The 19,158-nt window shown below is 40.9% G+C and overlaps 1 long non-coding RNA gene across 1 annotated transcript in view; it reads left to right on the plus strand.

The window, feature by feature from the left end:
* The window catches only part of LOC124237130 (uncharacterized), a 170,434-nt gene that overhangs the window by 142,121 nt on the left and 9,155 nt on the right, over positions 1-19,158 (plus strand). Inside the window, exon 2 of the long non-coding RNA XR_006887945.1 lies at positions 10,660-10,827. This is a non-coding gene — a long non-coding RNA (uncharacterized LOC124237130). The remainder of the gene's footprint in view (positions 1-10,659; positions 10,828-19,158) is intronic.

Consider the following 19,158-nt stretch of genomic DNA (forward strand, 5'->3'; position numbering starts at 1 on the left):
TGCTGCTTCTTTTTTTAAAGAGGGCATTAAGCACATGTTAAAAGCAAACAACTTTGTGAATACCCATCTGACCAGAAGCAGAGTCTGGGGCTTCTTGCAGTAGCCCTGAGCCCAAGGGACCCATGCGAGAGGGCTCTGCTCTCTGTCTTATGGGTTCTTCATGCCTTTGCGTTTCCCACACACCTTCAGGATCCGTCATTTCCATTTGATTTGGGTGGATCCCTATATTGTCAGCATCTGGGATGTGGCTTGGAAAAGTCCCTTGGGTGAGTCTCCGATCTGGTGTTGGTGCCATCATTGCCTTTAGTTGTTGGTGTGGAGGCTAAGAAGTGAAGGCCAGTGGGAGTGTGGCTAACAGAATGGGGTCTGGAATCACCCACTTAGTCCAGGCTCTACTCCGTTAAAGCCAGGAGAACTTTGGAAAGTAATTCAGTGTTTCTATGCTTCAGTTTCCTCATCTGTAAAAGAGAGATAATAATAAGACCTTACAGAATTGTTTTAAAGATTGAAGGACAAGGGGCGAAGTAAGCATACTGTAGCCTCTAAGTTTACCATTGTAACAAAGGGTGGGGCCAGTGAGTCTTCTTGAGCAGTGACACGATTTTCAGCTCCTGGTTTGATATATTGACTATGTTTTAACAACCATCTGTAGGGTGACCGAGGCTTAATTTGGTTTCTAAATCTGTTCATGGTCCTGCTTCCCAGTGTTATTTTAAGGATGGTGGCAACCTCGGCTTCAGCTGAGAAGCTGCGTCTACAACAAGTGTTGTATCTGTGCTCCATGCAGGCTGCCTCCTGGATAAAGAAGAGCAGCCCACATCCCTGGCCGAGAGGTGGAACTGCAGCTGCAAACATTGGAGGATTTCTTCCAATGAGGTAGAAATCAAAAGGTCCTGAATAGCACTCTTCCTGCCCAGCTTCCAGAAATACAGTCCCGCCGACTTCCTAAATCTTCCAAAAGCAGCTGCCTTTTTAGACCTCTTGGCTTGTGTTGTTCCTGTTCCTCTGTCTTGAAGAAGGGCACTCTCAAAGGAGCACGTCTTTGTTGAATGCCATTCAAAAGACCCTGACATCTCTGCTGATCTCCAGCTGGTCTGTCTCTGAAGAGGACCTTTGGGGAAATAGGGCCTTGGGGCTATTAGATCAGAAGGACACTTGTCCCTAAATTTCTCTTTATGCAAATTGTTGACTGGAATCCAGCAGAGGAGAGTTTATTTGTCTGTGTGGACATCAGTGTCTTGTAGGTGTCCATGGATATTTGGATTTAGAAATAAGTCTAAAGAGAAAAAAGCATCCATAGGTCAGAGTACTGTCAAGTCTGGGTGCTGTGGTCTACATTACTATAGAGATATTTCAGAAACTATTTTATTTGAAAACACTACCACCAAAACCTTAAACTTAGCATTTATACTAAGGGTTGGGGCAGGGTCTCCATGCTGTTCTTCTCCAAGGACGCTGCAATATGTACAGGATTCTTGGAGCTGAGCTGTGATGGGCTAGGGCGTTGGGATGGGATGGACCCCCAGGGAAGTGCAAGCATGCTCCCTCTCCACAGCGCAGATATTAGTTGTGGCTGAAACGATTTGCACACCTGGCTGTCTTCCTCACGGCACAGAGAGGGCAGGGATGTATTTTCCTCTTCTCTTAATCATTAGTACCCAGTCCCATCCTTAACACATAGTAGGTGTCTAATTCATGCTTTTAGAATCCGGGAGCAGTAAAATGATGTGAAGACACGACTTTGCATCTGTTTACTTGGGAAGAAAGACATCTATCTTGATTTCTGTTACGGGACTGGATTTATCTCTGATGCCAGTGTAGGACTCAGAAAAACATTTGAATTTGAATTCCGACATCCAGTGGGATCTGTCTATAAATTTACAGTTTATTTGATGGCCCTCATAGGCACATTTAAAATCTGAAATAAAGTGAGTTAAATAAGTTGTAGAATTTGTCTCCTTTGCCCTGCCCCCACCCCCTGAAAGTGTTAAACAGCTGTGTGCTCAGTTTCATGGTTGCGAGGTTAATACACGGTCTGCATCTGCAAATTGGAGTTTATTTGTTGTAGAACCTTAAAAAATTATGGCTGTTCAGACAGAAGCTAGAAAGTATGAATTCAGCTCTTATTTTGTAGTTCCTGTCATAATGCTTTCCTGGAAAAAAAATGGATAGCCATGTTTGTTGCAAGTGGCCTTACCTCTAAATTATATTGTTTTTTGTGGTTTCAAGCCAGATCCTGACGTTACTTTAACTTGGTTTTCATGGTTTAATTTATTTTGTTTGGTAAAGATTATTCATCACTCATTTAATTCCAAGGTTATCTATTGACTCTTTTCTCCTCATTTGGTATTTTCTGACATTTTGTGGCACTCAATATTGATTTATACAAAATCAGTCATCTAAATGTCCAGAGGAGATGTCATTCACGTGTTATCAGCTGTTTTTCTGAACTAATAAGTGGAATAGTCATGTATGTGGAGGTTGGTGGGTGATTTAAGGGTGGGAGTCCTGCCCTTCGCACCTGCTGGATCGTGCTTATAAGTATCCTTATATAATTTTGAAAGTGAGGTCACTCAGAAGGTTCTCCACAGGCAGCATCAAGCAGTTTCTTGGTGGGGGAGGGGGGGCTCAATTCTTCCCTATAACATCTATCAGTCATTCTATTCCTGAGCCACTCTAAAGCTACCCTCTAAAAAAATAATAATAAAGCTTGCTATGCAAATAGACCTTCAAGGTAAGTCTCCCTAGCCCATTGTTTCTTAAACTTAATGAATCAGCCTTGTTAAAATGCAAATGAAATTCTGTAGATCTGGAGTGGGCACTGAGATTCTGCATTTCTAACAAGCTCCTGGGTGATGCTGGCCTGGACCCTTTGAGTCACAAGTCCTTAGTCTACCTTCCAACCAAATTTCCATCCTAATTCCCTCCTATTTTGAAATCTTCCAACTGCATTTGAGGTTCCCTTTGCATTAAGATGTTGTTATTAGGAGTAAATGAAGAGGGAAGAGATGCGCCACTCTCCCCCTCCAACTTACATTTTATAACAGCAATGAGAACCTAGGTATTTGTTACTAGTATGTAAACCAATTGGACAGTTTTTAATAATCTTTCATCAAAAGAATTTGGTGGTTGGTAAAGTCAATTTTCGTGAGTCTTTGAATTTATATTTCCTAATTTTTTTGTGCTTGCTGGACTTTGGCAATCCCTCATCTCCTGTCCTCTGTCTTTTTCCTCTTCGAGGTGCCTCTTGTTCTGTTATTATTCCTTGCCTGGTTGCAAACAGTCGTACTCTGCAAGCTGAACTGGAAAATAACTTGTGACAAAGTGTTAAGAGAGAAAGCTTTAGGGTCCCCTTCTTAAGAGTATTTGCAATTTCATAGACAGTGACAGAAAAGTTTTTAAAACCAAAAGCCATTATTGGTGGAATTTTTAGCACCATGACCGACTACTGGAGGATTTTGAGGGGGGTGGTTGTGGAGGGGAGAAAGGGAAAGAAGTTTCTAGCCTGCTCTATAGCCATATAGCCTATTTCTCATTCATCCTACTCACAAGATCTATCTTCCCCCTCTACTCATTAGTCTATTGGTTATTATTTCTGGGTCTTGTGGCTTCAGATGGTCTTTAAAGGAAATTCTGTTAAGAGAGCTTTCTGTATGGGCTGGCCCTGTGACTGGGTAGTTAAGTTTGCGTGTTCTGCTTCAGTGACCCGGGGTTCGCTGGTTCAGATCCTGGGTGTGGACCTACACGCTGCTCATCAAGCCATGCTGAGGTGGCACCCCACATAGAAGAACTGGAAGAACCTATAACTAGGATAAACAATTATGTACTGGGGGGCTTTGGGGAGGAAAAAAAAAGTATTCTGTAATTCATTTCTGCTGTTCTTAACATTTGCTAAGGCAACACTCTGTGTCTCTGGGCTTTCTTGATGTCCAAGACATCAAAAAATTGGAAATAGTATATAAACATACTGGAAGGGGAAATATTATTTTTGTATTGAACTGGGAAGGATGATGTATGGAATGTCTTCACCTGGGTTGGACTTAGATTTGATTCTTCTCAAATCAGCCACAGATTCCTATGTAGAGAAAAATTGAAGTTCTCATCTGTATGTTGTTTCTTATTACATTATTTTGCTTCGGGCTCAAACATATCAAAGTAATTCAGACACTCTGGATGAAATCATCTGATTTCTATCAATAAATGTCTACTAAATCCTTCTGATTCTAGGCAGTTGGTATTATTACATAGTTATAGGAAGACACGGTAATGCCATGCAGTAATTAATTGGAGTCTACGTGGCTCCAATTTATACAATGTTTAATGTTTATAGTTACATCCAGGCTGTTTCTTACTTAAGTGATATAAGTAGACTTAGGTATTGAAATGGATTCTGTTCCTTGGTTTGAATATTTGAGTCTATTTCTCTCTATCTCTGTTCATAATATGTAGGTTAATAAAAGTCCTGCCTGGTTTACCATTTTATTTTTTCTCATAGAAACCTTATTATTCCATACAATTGAAAATGCTAGTTGACTGATTAATCACATAAGTTGATTAAGTTGGAGAATCATAAATCATATACCTACACAAAACATTAGATTTTGCTTAAAATCTGTAAGTGCACACTTATTAACAACCATTTTGCTGTGGAGCTAAAGTCTTTTCTCTGGATCTACAGAGTGGAATTCTGGAGTCTTTTTATATAAGCCATATTCCAAAAGGAACCTCTATCAAGCTCAGTTTCAATTTCTTTCTTTTTTTGTGTGTGAGGAAGAATAATTCTGAGCTAACATCTGCTACCAATCCTCCTCCCCTCCTTTTTTTTTTGCTGAGGAAGACTGGTCCTGAGCTAACATCCATGCCCATCTTCCTTTACTTTATGTGTGGGACACCTGCCACAGCATGACTTGATAAGCAGTGCATAGGTCCACACCCAGGATCGGAAACAGCAAACCCTGGGCCACTAAAGTGGAAGATGTGAACTTAACCACTGTGCCACCTGGCCGGCTCCCAGTTTCAGTTTCTTTGATGTGAATTAAGAATTTAAAGACAGTGACCAGCAAGCTGAGTAGAGGATCTGAGTAGATTTTTATGATCTCTGCTCCTATAACAGCAATTTTTCTTTCTTTCTTTCTTTCTTTTTTTTTTTTTTTTTTGAGGAAGATTCGCCCTGAGCTAACATCTGCTGCCAACCCTCCTCTGTTTGCTGAGGAAGCCTGGCCCTGAACTAACATCTGTACCCATCTTCCTCTGCTTTATATGTGGGACGCCTGCCACAGCATGGCTTGACAAGCAGCGCATAGGTCCACACCAGGGATCTGAACCCTTGAACTTCGGGCTGCTGAAGCAGAACATGCGAACTTAAGCACTGTACCACCTGGCCAGCCCCTAGAACAGCAACTTTTTTAAAAGCAATTTTTCTTTATTAGATCTTTCCAAAACATTTGACTAGTTTCATGAAAGCAAAACTCCTTTTCCATTAAAACTCATATTTTATAGATATGCCATTTAATTACATTGTATCATTACATTAATGGGCACAACTGTATCAATAGGATTGGGAAGAACACAAGTGAATCTTGGGAGGCGTGTAACTCAGCTATATGGGGGCCAAAGTACGTGGGTGTGTGAGAGAATGTTCTAGCAGCTACGGCTTCTACCGGCCACAGTCCTGTGGGCATCACTGTAGTTCCGTGTAGATATTTTACAGAGCGGATGGTCAGCTTTCATTATTCCCATGAAACAGTGAACTGCAAACTGATATTCCTTTTTTTTTTCCCTTTTCTGAAATACAACTACAATCCGGGAGTTCATCCTTTTCAGATTTGTCACTCTTATGACAGCTGTTTTTGTTTTGTTTTGTTAGAGTTAATATACAGACACCTCTGGTGTTGTGTATTTCGTACATTATTATAGTTCTTTTGTGAAGCAAATTTCTGAAGAGAAACACCTTATTATTAGCTTCTAATTAAAAAAAAGGAAAAACAGAAGTAAAAGTTTGTGGGAAGATGTCTTGGAAAACTTCATTGAGAATGGATTTAAAGGGAAAGCGTATAATAAAATGGGTGATAGGAACTCTTAAAAATTCTAGCCCAGGTATTAAGGGAAAGCATGTACGAAATCCTGTTGGTGGGTAGAAGACCATCATATTTCTTCCTTGCCTGGGGACTCCTTGGCTCTGTACTTATTTTCATCAATGTCCTGCTGCTCCCCCCACCCCAGGCTTCCTTTCGTTTTCTCTTTTAGACAGAATATCTGCATCTATTAGAACAAATTAAAGTGCCATATTCCATGATCATATAACAAATGGAATACAAGGTTTAATTCACTTGGAAAACTCTTTATCTTCTAGACTTTTGATTCTTGAAATGAAGTATTAACCCATTTTTATACTATAAATTAAAGGAATTTTCCTTAAAATCAAGGGAGGCTGAATGATGCATTTTGTATAAATTTTTCCTTTTTTAATTTTTTATCATTATTATTATTTTTTTTTGGTGAGGAAGATTGTCCCTGAGCTAACATCTGTGCCAATCTTATGATATTTTTTATAGTTGGAATGCGCCACAGTGTGGCTTGATGAATGGTGTGTACGTCTGTGCCTGGGATGCGAACCTGTGAACCCCAGGCTGCCAAAGTGGAGCATATGAACCAAGCCACTACGCCACTGGGCTGGGCCCCCTTTTTTATTTTTATATATAAATTTTCCATAGGGAAAATGTTACAAATTCTAAAACTCTTTCTATTTCTTATTAGTTAGCCTATTCTTAATAAACTGCTTATCTTGAGGGAAAAATAGTGATTTGCTGGCAATCCTTGGCGTCCACTGGCTTGTAGATGCATCACCCCATCTCTGCCTTCATCTTCATGTGGTGTTCTTCCTGTGTGTGTCTGTCTTTGGGTCTGCAGTTCCTCCTTTTTATAAGGACACTGGTCATATTGGATTAAGGAAGGCCCACCGTAATGACTTCATTTTAGCTTGATTACCTTTGTAAAGACCCTGTGTCCAAATAAGGTCACATTCTAAGATACTAGGTTAGGACTTCAATGTATCTTTTTAGGAGGACACAATTCAATCCATAACACAAGGCATAGTTATTAGCACTTGTATTTGAAAAACATTAAAAAAAAAAAAAAAGAAGGACTCTCCCAGTGGCATCGCAGAGCAAGTTTGGGTTTGTGTCTTAAAATGTCAGTGTTGTGATCTGACCAGAGTTTTATCCGTGCTTTCCTTATAATTTATTTTCATAGTTGAATCTCCCTTTAATGCAAACGTTTAACAAAGACAGAAACAAAACTGGTTCTTTTTTGATTTGATTTAAGAAGAGTGTATAAAAGCTACGCTACTTAATAAGCTCCTGTATTCATGTATGTTCTCATTATGTTTACATTTTGAAGACGTGTACTCTATCAGCAGTGAATTCATACCGAGCTACATTTATTATTTGATGCTTCATTTTGCTTTCATTAATTTCCTTGCTAAATGATAAATAGCATTAAAGTCATGCTATTCTGAGTCTGCGTTCTGAGACAGAGTGACGCTGCATTATTGAACACTTTTACCCTTTCTTTTTAAAATTCATATTTCTACATCATCTATGGAAATTGCCACACTTAATGCTACTAACACATGAGCAGGAAAAACCCAGGCTGTAAAAGAAGGAAGAAATAGGACAGCATGAGGGACGTGAATGGAACAGCCTGGGCTTGTAATGGAATCTATTTAAAATGATATTGCAGACTTACTCGATGTTTGTGATAAATGCTGTATGTGGATTATTTCATTTTATTATTGCAGCTCTGTACAGTATGGGCAGTGTATTGGTCAGAGCAGGCTAGGTTATACTGAGGGAACAAACAACCCTGGCAGTTTATTCCTTCTTCCCATGATGCCTGTTGTTGGTCCAGGTGACTCTCCAAGGTGACTGTTCTCCATGAGCCGGCTCAGCGTTCCAGTCTCCTTTGATGTTAGAGCACGTCTTATTAACCTGTGCCGTCACTGCAGTAGGGGAAGAGTTGGCTATGAATCAAGTGCTGGTGATTCAGGCCTCCGCCTGGGAAGTGATACCCATCATTTTTCTTACATCTTGTTGGCCAAAACAAGTCATATGGTTATGCCTAATTTTAAGGGGTTTAAGGAAGTGCAATCTTGTTGTGTGTCTGGAACAGAGGGAAACCAGATATTGATGAACAATGCTATGGCCGAGACGATAACACTTCCCTTTTACAGACATGGAAACTAGGGTTCAGAAAGGTTCGGTGAGCTACCCAGGGGTTTAGAGCTAGATAATAATGGAACTGCTCATCAGACGTAGGTCTGTCTGACTTCAAAGACTATGTTCAACCACTTCGTTTACTGTCTTCTGTAAGAACTGATTCTACTACCTTGCAGATGGTGTGATTCAAATGGGAAAACGAATTGCTCCCAGTTTTCCTTGTGGAGTCCTGTTGATAAGGATGTAGAGGAGATGAGGAAGAACCAGATGGCCAGTGAGGCTTCCACTGAGTCTGGTCTCTGGGGACATTTTCTGGACCTTTTCTCCTCTGGCCTTTCTCTCTTATACTTCAGGGTAATCTCTGAAGAAGCATCTCAGTATTTCCAATAAAAGAGAGGAGCCAAGTAAGTAAAGGAGGGATTCTGCATTTATCTGCTTTGCCAGAGATGAGGGGAAGGTATAGTCTTGTAATTATTAAAAAGATGATAACAAGAAGTTACGTCTTTATGGCAATTTATAGCCTACAAAACATTTCCTATATAATCTGAAGATGAGAGCAAATCTCAGTGTACTAATTGACTGAGATGCCATATTAGTGAGATGTGATTGTCAAAACAGCCAATGGGACCTGACACTGCCTCAGTGAAAGGGCATTGACTAGCATGGAGTAGGGATCAAGAACACAGGCCTTGGAATCAGAATGGGGCTAACTCCTGGCCCATCACCGAGGCAGATGTCTTTGTCTCTTTTAGATTCTTCATCTGAAAATTAGAAGTATAGTGATGACTTCACAGAATGTTTGTAAAGGAAAAATATGGTAAGGTTAATAAAGCAGTGAACACAGTTCCGGGTACCCAGATCCATGCTCCATAAATGCTGGCTGCTCTTATTATTATTATGGTGGTTGTTATTATGAGAATTTTTCAAATAAGACATATGATTGATTATTAGACTTTATATGCAATGGTAGATCATAGCGAGAATATTGTAATAGCTTCTGGAATATTACAATCACTATCATTAGAGATAGTGGAATATATTTTGAGGCCAGCAACCAAGATGGAGAAATTACCTGAAACCATCTTACTTAATTTGCTTAAGGAACTAATAAAATGTAACCTGGAAAAAGACACTTTAGTAGAGGCTTGAGAGCAGGGGCCACTACTGTCTTTAGATCTCTGAAGGGTTGTCCTCCAAAATAGGCTTTATCCTCATTCCTTATGGAATTAAGAAACAGTATAGCCATGGAAGTTGCCAGGTGAAGGATGTCAGTTCATTTTGGGACAAAGCAATCAACCATGGAACAGGAATGTCTTGGTAGTGTGTTTACCGTCCTTGGTGGTATAAGCATTGTTTCTATGGATATTTGGATATTGACAAGGGCATGGGGATTCAAGCATCAGATGAGTGATTAGATTAAAGAAACCTTAAGTGATACTCGATACTGAGTTTTGTGATTTTAATCCTGGGCACTTAATAGACTCATCTGGTGGGATTTAAAAAAAAATACCAGTGTCTTCGCCCCCTCCCCCCCAGACCAATTAAATCAGAATCTCTGGGAATGAGACCTCAGTAACAGTATTTTTACAGATCTTCCCAGTTGATTCTATTGTGCAGCCAAGTTTGAAAGCCACTGTTCTAAGGGAAAAGAACTAGCTTCCATTGATGGTAGCCCCAGCTCCATATCTTAAAACTACAGGTAATCAATTCTAAACAGCAGGAGAGAATATCATTCTGTGTGAGAAACAGTAATGAAGCAAGATGGAGTTTGGTTCAGTTTTGCTTGATTGAGCCCCAAGTTTTGAGGAGTCGCTCCAAACTGAAGCCTCTAGGCATTTTGAATAATGATTTGGGGAAAGGGTTGAGGTTCATGGTCAGGTTGAATGCCTGCCGTGGAACATCCTATACAGGGGAAACTGGGGACGATAGATGCTCAGGATTCAACTCTAGGAATGAGTTTATTTTCACCCAAAGGAGCTTGCTATTATTCATGTTTACTGGCTTCTGAGTGATTCATATGGTGTTGGGGGAGATGTGTTCAAATGAAATGTGTTGCTTCTATGTAAAGTAGCTTATTTCTTCCAGGATACTCCAGCCCACTGATGCAACCCTGCAGAACAATGCAAATTCTGGTGTGAGAGAGAGTGTGTGTTGAGTGAGGAGAAGACGGGGAGCACACATAGAAGTGCATATTTCTAGGGCACACAGCATGCCTTCGCAATTCCCTCCTCTGACTTTTATGCCAGAAGCATAAGAATGACCTATTGTCCCCTGGCCCTGGAGCTTGGTTGTTCCTAATCTCTGGATGCTCAGTGGCTGAGCTGGCCTCCTGCCTGGCCAGTTGGCAGCTTTCAGGGTAGTCCCATGTATCCCAAATTTGTTCCCCCGTGGCTTCTCCCTGCCTGATCCCTCATCCTCTGGCATGGCGTTTTCTCCATGACAGTCGGCCCCTGAGCTGCCCTCGCTGCTGCTTTGGTAAAGGCTTACAACGAAAGAGAGTCACAGCCACTGGCGAATCCAGTTTGTGCAAGCAGCATCAGCAATGGATGAGACCTCCCCCAGGCTGGAAGAAGACTGGAAAAAAGGACTTCAGCGAGAAGCGAGCTGGCAGGTAAGTGATGTCCTCAGCTCCAGATGGACTCAAATCTCTCGCTCAGCTCTTTTCACCCAGGTCTAGGTAATTTGCATCAGTGTGTTTGCAGAGCTGCATTATCTGCAGCCACATCCATTTGGGAAAAGTTATCATTAGTTTCCATTTCTTTATAAACCATGCAAATAAGACTCCAAATGAATTTACTCTAGATTCTTGAGCAAGCTAATAGGGTTTTACAAATCTATAGATGTTGCTAAATTTATACTTTCTTAATAAAGGCCCTTGAATTAACAAGTTGCAGGTGTATATCAAAGGAAACATGCAGATTTGGTTTGTGTGAGTACAAGTTCATTGCAACATAAAAATTTAATACAACACCTGTCATCAGACTTACTTTATGGTGTTATAGTAGCCCGGAATAAAGGGCTTGGTTTTAACCTATTTTAATGAGGTGACCATTCTTTTAATGCACCTTACGTGCCTTTCTTATTTATGCTGAACTCATAATAGGTAGGAGCTCTGTGGTATGCAGAGAGTTCAAGCTAAAGGATTCATTTTAGTGTCGAGGCAGTTTTCATTAAAATATGCAAAGCAGTAATGTTTATACGTTACAATACCTATTTCAAATTAGCAAAATTATATGCTCGTGTCTCGTAAGCTGCCAACTGAAATCCTTTCCTAAATCCTGTTGAATGGCTCAGATTACTCTTCTTCACATTACGCATTACACACCTCTAATGCATATTTTTACGCATCCACTCCATTGCCATTTAATTAGACAACAATATTGAAGAGTGATGCCAGAGCTTTTTTTCTTTAATGCTGCTGCCTTATGGAAAAACAGCACTTCCGTGCGTGAAGCATTTCTTATGGGTGTTGGATAAAGTGAAACTGTGATTTTCCGTTTTGTCTATAGCAGAAAGTTTCATATAAAAATAATGATTCACAATGAGTTGATTTTCAACATCAATTTTTTAAAAATAATTCTCCCTTTTTATAAAAAGAGGGAAACTTCATAAGATTTCTCCTCTGCAATAGAAATTTTAGTGAAATGTAGTACTGTTATTGACAGTTCTGTTCTGTTCTAAGCAATGTGATGTTAAGTAAGAAGCTTCAGAAAAAAACATCCTCCAGCCTGTCGTGAAATTGGAGTCCTTCCATTTTGAGTGAGAGCATTATTTAGGAAGTAGGAAGAGATACAAAATACATCTCTGCATGCTACTTTGAGTATGTCATGTGGTGGCTCTCTAGGGGTCTAAACAAGTATTCAGGTATTTTATGGTATGTTGATGTGACTTTTGGATTTTTGTCTTTTGTTTGTACCTTTCCTTTAGAAGGTTGGCATCGTATATATAGTCTTCATTTCAAAGGAGGATGAAGGGAAGAAAGATGTCAGGAGATGACTCAGAGATCACTGTGGACAAAATGTTTAAACTAGAACCTGAAATCCAAATGTCTATGTTAAAAAAGCATCTATCCTATTAATGTTAGCATCCCATGAACCTTTAGCGTAGTATTTTCCCCAAAGGCAGATAATGAAAATGTTCTGTATGCTGCTTGCCTCCATAGACGTGCTCCTGCACAGCTGGTTGACCTCTGTCACTTCCATTGTGATAACTGAAGTTCTCCCTCCAGCCGTGGAGGTAGTGGTTATGCAAAGGGCACCCCAGTGTCTCATTTGATCTCCCCAACTCTTGGTAATGCGTGGCATTTGGTGTCACAATGTGTCAGCTCCAGCCTCATCTGCTTCTGGCCCTCCCCCCCACCAGCGAGGCCTGCCTGCTGCTCTCAGTCATCTGTATTGCCATCCTGGGTCTCCACATGCATGGAGTCGCCCCTCTTCAGCTGACATTCAAGCTGTCCCTAAGGGAGGAAATTAAATCTGATGGCATGAGATGCAAGACCTTTGTCATAGGACTGACTTCTTTTGGCCATTCATGGCAGTGATGGAGTTGGGGGAAGTTTTAAAAACAAATAGTGATGATGCTGAAGCTTTAGTTTAGCCAAGTACTTCATTTCTTATTGAAACTGATCCAATACTTTCCTATCTAACTACCCTTTACCAATCACAGTGCCCAGGGTTTTGTGTGTGTGTATGTGTGCATGGATGTGTGTGCTTGTGTATGAACAAAAATACATGCACACATGCTCCAATCATCCCCAGAAGCCTATAAGGTAGATATGATTACCCTCATTTTACAGATAAAAAATTAAGACTCAAGGTTGTACAACCTCTCCAAAACCATCCAGTATATTTGTCTCCAATGCCTGTGTTCTTCCCACTTTGGTTGCTGTGCCATCTGAATTGGATTTTATTTCATTTTTTTGTCCGTGGAATAATAGCTTATGGGCAGCTGTGACGTGGGCAGGCAGGAAGCAAGAGGAAGAAAGGGAAAAAGCATGACGATCTTCTAATGGAATAATCAATCTCTGAATCATTAAGACTTTAATAAAATGCTTTTTAATGGTTTATGTTTTTAACCCTTACTCTATACCAGGCACTAAGCTACACTTCTAATTCTTACAAGTACTTTGACAGACAGATATTATTTATTCCTATTATACAGATGAGGAAACCAAGGGTCAGTGGTGTTAGGGAACATGCCCAAGGTCACACAGCTACTGAGATGCTGAAAAGGAATGTGGACCTGCTCAGACTGACCCTGAAGCCTGTACTTCTATACAAGGCTGCCTCTCAAAGTGTATTTTCAAGTTATATTTTGATCATACCTATTTTAACTCTCTCAGCTCATAATGATGTCATGGGATATGGTCCTTGAGAAGTCCCCCGATAGTTTTTGTTTTTTTCCAAATAAATTAAGAGTTGAGCAGAAATGCCTTGTTCATTCACTTTTTCGGAATGTATTTTAATTGGATGCTGTTTGCCTTAAATGAACCAGCTTACCCATGGAGTTGGAAATGAACTAGATGCAATTTCTAGAATCAACTGTAAATCTGAAAATCCATTTAAGCATATAACCCATACTAGAAAACCAATAGCAGCTGTGTCACAGTTAATGCTGCTGTCTCGCACAGCTCACTTCAGCTCTGGGAAAAGCTTGGGTACAGAGATGCCAGTGGCTTATGCCACCAGGTAGCCATCTGACCACTGGAAAACTTACTTAAGGTGGCAGCTTTGCTTCTTCACTTGTAAACCAAGCTGATTATGCTTGAGTGAGGCCCTTAAAGGAAGATGGGAGGAGACTGGATGATGCTTCATTGTTTTGGGCAATTGTCAGTTGAAAGACATTATGGAGAGGCAAGCGACTCATTTCTGGCTAATGTTTTATGTTGGGGTAGACCCCTTTAAAATAAGCAATCTAATTATAGTGTGGCCATTGTGAACTCATCTATTGATATTGTCTATCTGTGCCTGTCTCCCCCACAAGAAGATGACTTCCTCAAGGGCAGAGATGTATCTTGTTTGTCTCTGTGTCTCTGCACTTAGCACCGAGTCTGACACACACTCAACTCTGATGATGTTTGCCTGACTAAAGGGAGTTGCAAATTTGATCTGGAAAGGAGCTAAGATGTAATGTGGACCCAAAGCCCTGATTTTACATTCGAAGAACTTAGGCTGAGGGAGGCTAAGTGACTGCCCCAACTTCTACTGCTGGTTGGTGAGGAGCAGGGATTGTGATCTCCCTGTTCTGCTTTCTTCCTTTTCCCTGAGGGGGTAGGGACAATTTCACGGAGTAGGTGGCATTTGAGCCAGATTTTTAAAGAGGAGTACAATTTGCCAGCAGTGCAATCCTGAGTTAGGATCCAGGCTCTGCTGCTTCACTGATGGCAGATTTGCTCTACGTGGGGCAGAGGACAGTTTCTTGTGCTTGTCTCTGGGTTCAGCAGGTCTCCTAAGGTTATTGGACTGACTGAACTTCTCAAAGTGGTGTAGGCCAATTCCATGGCTCCCAACAGAGGTTGCACATGGTGAAGGAAGCTTCTAGGAAGCCTGGCCCAATGCCCAGCTGGCCCGCGCCTAATAAGCCACGGTGTTTGGGAAATGGTAGGTCTGGAAACTAGAGGACCTGACTGGGGAAGGGCTACTGGTCCTAGACGTGTGACCCCAGACAGTCCCTTACCTCTGTGAGCTATTTCCTCCTTTGTAAGCTACTCACCTCCCAGGTAAAAATTTAGTGAAATAATGTGTGTTTGAAAGAATTTTGTCTGATGTAAAGCATTCTACAAGTGTAAGGTTTTATTTCTATCAGCTGAAAATAAAGCAGAATTGTACTTTTAAATAATACCAAATACAAAGATAGTTTTGGGTACTCTCTACCTTTCCTGCCAATTCCCTTACTATTTTGTGTTTCAGTTTCCATGTAGGAAGGAAAATAAGTAAGTTTGATATTGTTTTCTGCTGTCAGGAGAGGATTTGTTTGTATTTGAAGCACCTGTTGTTGAGATCGCTGGATTAGGGTTCATATTTTGAGTTTAGTTCATGTTTAGAGAAATCTGCTTCAAAGTACTAATGTCATCTATCAAATAAGAAAATCATGATGAGAGGTCAAAATCAGCACCTGAGGATGTAGACTGACCAGTTCTAACCTTATGTCAATAGAATGATGGGCCTGGCAAGAAATGGTTTGAATGTAGAAGCTATAAGAGTTTAGGTTCATCAAAAAACAAGTTCCATTTTTTTCTTCTTTTGTTACACTTCTGGCACAATGGTATGTTTGGGAAGACCTCTTTTCTTGGTTATTGTAATTTTTTGTTGTTGCTTTTAAATTATGTGGAACTTCTTCATTCATCCATTCATTCGGTCAAGGAAGGTGGAGTATTTGATATATTTCTTAGATTCAAATATTGTAGATTTATAAATGCTAGAAGAGACCTTGGGATGACATGTCATTGTTTTCACCCTACATGCTCCTCACTCTGAGCAGAAGCAAGTCTGAAAGGCTGAAGACAGATGACCTTATATAGCTTCTGTCCATAACTCATTCCTAGGTCTAACAAACAATTCTTAGGCTAAGGAAATTCTTCCTTGTGGTGGATTTAAACCGTGCCCCTTGCAGCTCAGGACCAGTTCTGCTCCTTCATCCTCCCTGGAGGTGGAGAAAAACAGCTCTGTCACTGTCCTCGGGAATCAGCCTTCCTGGCCTTGAAGATCATTATGAAAGCAGCCCTAAGCTTTTGCTTCTCAAGGCTAAGCAACCTAAATCCTTAGGTGTAATTCTTCATTTCCATCTTCTTGAGTTTCTCTGAATCTTCTCCAAGTCTGCTCATTACTCTTCACTTATATAGCTGGGAACTTTTCAAGAGGAGCTAGCTGGGGCTAACCAGTAGTGATCATCTGCTCATTTATTTGATCAGCCAATATACATTTATTGAGCTCCACATTTTAAATACTGGACCTCTGGGCAAAGCACTGAGGTACAAAGATAAGTGAAAATAGCATAATGTAACACTTAAGAGCTCGGTTTGTATCATGGATCACTGCTTATCAGCTGTATGACCTTGAGCATGTTACTCAAACTCAGTCTGTCTCAGTTCTCTCATGGGCAAAATGGGAGAATAGCATCTATCTCATAGGGTGATTGTGAGGATTAAGTGGGTAATGCACTTGGAATAGTGCTGACACGTAGTTATGGCCATGTAACTGTTAAATAAAATAAATTAAATAAGATGCAGACCCTGACCTCAAGTTGTACCCACTCTGCTTGGAAGGATAAACTAATAAACAACTGATTACAATTCAGTATGTTCAGTGCTCTAGTTCAGTCTGAGCATGTGGGATGGAAGTTCAGAGGACCAAGAGGAGTGATGCCTCAGGGCATCAGGAATGGCTTCGTGGTTCAAGGAAGGTGAACTGTTTGATATACTTCTTACATGCACATATCATTGATGTATAAGGCTGGGAGAGACCTTGGGATGACATCTCATTGTTCATTTTCACCCCCACAGATCGCTGAGTTGGATCTTAGGGGAAGAGTAAGGGCTTTCTGGCTGGTGAAGAGGGTGAAAAGGCATTCTAGACAGAGGGAGGCTTGTGAACGAAGAACTGGAAGAATAAATGTTCGGCACATGTTTGAAAAATTGTGAGTGACTGGTTGTGTCGTGGAGTGTGATGGGCAGTGAGGCTGGGAAGAGGTTCTTCCATCTGGTGGCATCAGATTGCGAATAGAGTTGGAGGCCTTGCTGTGGCATTTGTCTTATCCTTAACCTAATCCATACTCCTGGGGTTTATTTAAAAAAGCTGTAGATCAGTTAGGGAGGCTTCCAAAGCATTTGATGTTTCTCTTTTAGGAGTTTTCTTACCCTGTCTTGGATCAGAGTTATGTGTCAATCCCCAGAAGCCAGAGTCTGAATTTTATTCATTTTCCTATTTCTCTCAGGGCCTAGCATAGTACCAGGCGTGGAGAAGGCTGACATCATGTGTGCTGAAATCAAGTTTGCTGTGTATAACCAGGGCCCTCATCTGCCTGTTCTAGGACAACCAATTGTACTTAGGCATGAATGAACAAATGCAAATAAATGAATCAGGGACTTTATAGTTTTCAAATTTGACTCAATTTCAAGCACCTCTTAGGAAGGGAAGAGTTTTGTGGAAAACCCAAAAAACCAATATGAGAAACAAATTCTCCCTGTAGTGTCTTTGCCTTGTACATTCAGCTTCCTGTACTCTTATGTGCCATCTTCATGGCTGATTATTCTGATCGGGCCCCACTGAACCTTGAGAGTCTAAGACTTGTAACACACTTCCCTTCTGGAACTCTTTCTTGCGCATTGACTTAGATAGGTCACAATCCACGCTGACAACGGGTAAAGAACTTTGAGGTGTGGAGAGCAGATTTTAAAAGAAGGTTGAGGGGAAAAGGCAGCTCTTGAGTATCTAAAGAGACAAATATGTTTTACATCAAGTTCCCCTGTTGAAAAAATGTCAGAAGAAGTGAGAAATACTCAAGTTGTAGCAGCTGGTTGAACGCAGCAATTCTCTCACTTAGGGCACAAAAGCTGCAATTTTCTATCTAATTCACTACTCAATCATTCCATGGCCCCTGTCTCAAGCTCCATTTAAGCTCAGTCCCCAGTCCACAGAGCCACTGTACAGTGTATATAGAAATGACTGGCCAAAGGGACTGAGGGGACTAAGGAGCTGTGTGGTGACCCAAAGCTTGAGTTACCAAGTAGTCCTGGGATCACAGGGCACTTCTTTCCAACATCTCTCATAAAGTCCATGTAAAATAGGTCACTTCTTCTCTAGCCTTTAAATTGTGATTATCTCCACCTTATAGGATAATGTGATCGGGCATAGCTTGATGCTTCTGTTCAAATGCTCACCACATATATTGGGGGAACAGACAAATTTACTGAGTAATCAGGGGTAGTGCCTGGACTGAAAGTTCGCTGCCTCGAGGGCTTTGAATTGAAATGGAAACAGGCTGGTTCTCTGCAGAACTCCATTACTGTTGATGACTGTTTGTCTTTTTCAGAGGAGTTCGGGTGAGCAATAAATATGACTGCTCTTTAGGGAGAGCGTCCTGGAAACTGTTGGATTTTTCCTTACACATGTCAAGTGTGTTTCAGTTTTCAAAAGCACCTTTCCATTTATACTCCTTTTTCAATCTCACCAAAGCCCTATGAAGGAAATGGCAGCAGTGTTATTATTACCAATAGTCAAATGGCTAAACCGAGGGCTGGCAGGTTAAGAGCCTTGCCTGGCAGGACCAAGACTAGAACCTGGGTATGAAGGGTAAGCCTGTGCTGGTTAATTCAGATCCAGTTGCCTCTCTGTTCACTGGTCAAGGGTAAGCTTTCCTAAAGCTTGTAAAAAATTGAGTTCTTAGATGAATACCTAATTAGCCCCGATCAATTGTCCCCTTCCTAAAGAAGTGTGACACTTAAAGCAAAAAACTTTTATGTAATCGCTTCTTTGGAAGAGCTCCTCCCCCCAACAATGAAATTATCTGGTGAAAAAGCAAGACGTTCATGTTTCTCTGTGCTGATCACACTGCTTCAGGCCTGGGCTTCTTGCGGTGGTGGGAGCCCAGCAGGGCTATTACACAGTCAGTAATCCGGGGATACGCTGCAGAAATACATAATTTTGTGTAACACTCTAAGAGACTTTATTTTTAGCATTGCTGGATTCCTTTTTTCACACTGGAAAAGGAGATACACCGCCTCCCGCAACTCAGCTCCTCGCCAAGATGCGACTTAAATAGCATGAATCTCCTCAATCCTACCTTCGGGTAAATCAAAGTGTCAGTGAATCAAAGATCTGAACTAATGAGGCCAAAATGTTTCCTTGAGAAATTTGTGGAAACTGAAATGGTCAAGAGGTCATATGATACAGCTTTGTTATTTGTGTGCGAATAACAATAAGCTCCCAGATGCATATCTTTGAAA

The sequence above is a fragment of the Equus quagga genome, chromosome 3 (genome assembly GCF_021613505.1).
Source record: "Equus quagga isolate Etosha38 chromosome 3, UCLA_HA_Equagga_1.0, whole genome shotgun sequence".
Lineage (NCBI taxonomy): Eukaryota > Metazoa > Chordata > Mammalia > Perissodactyla > Equidae > Equus > Equus quagga.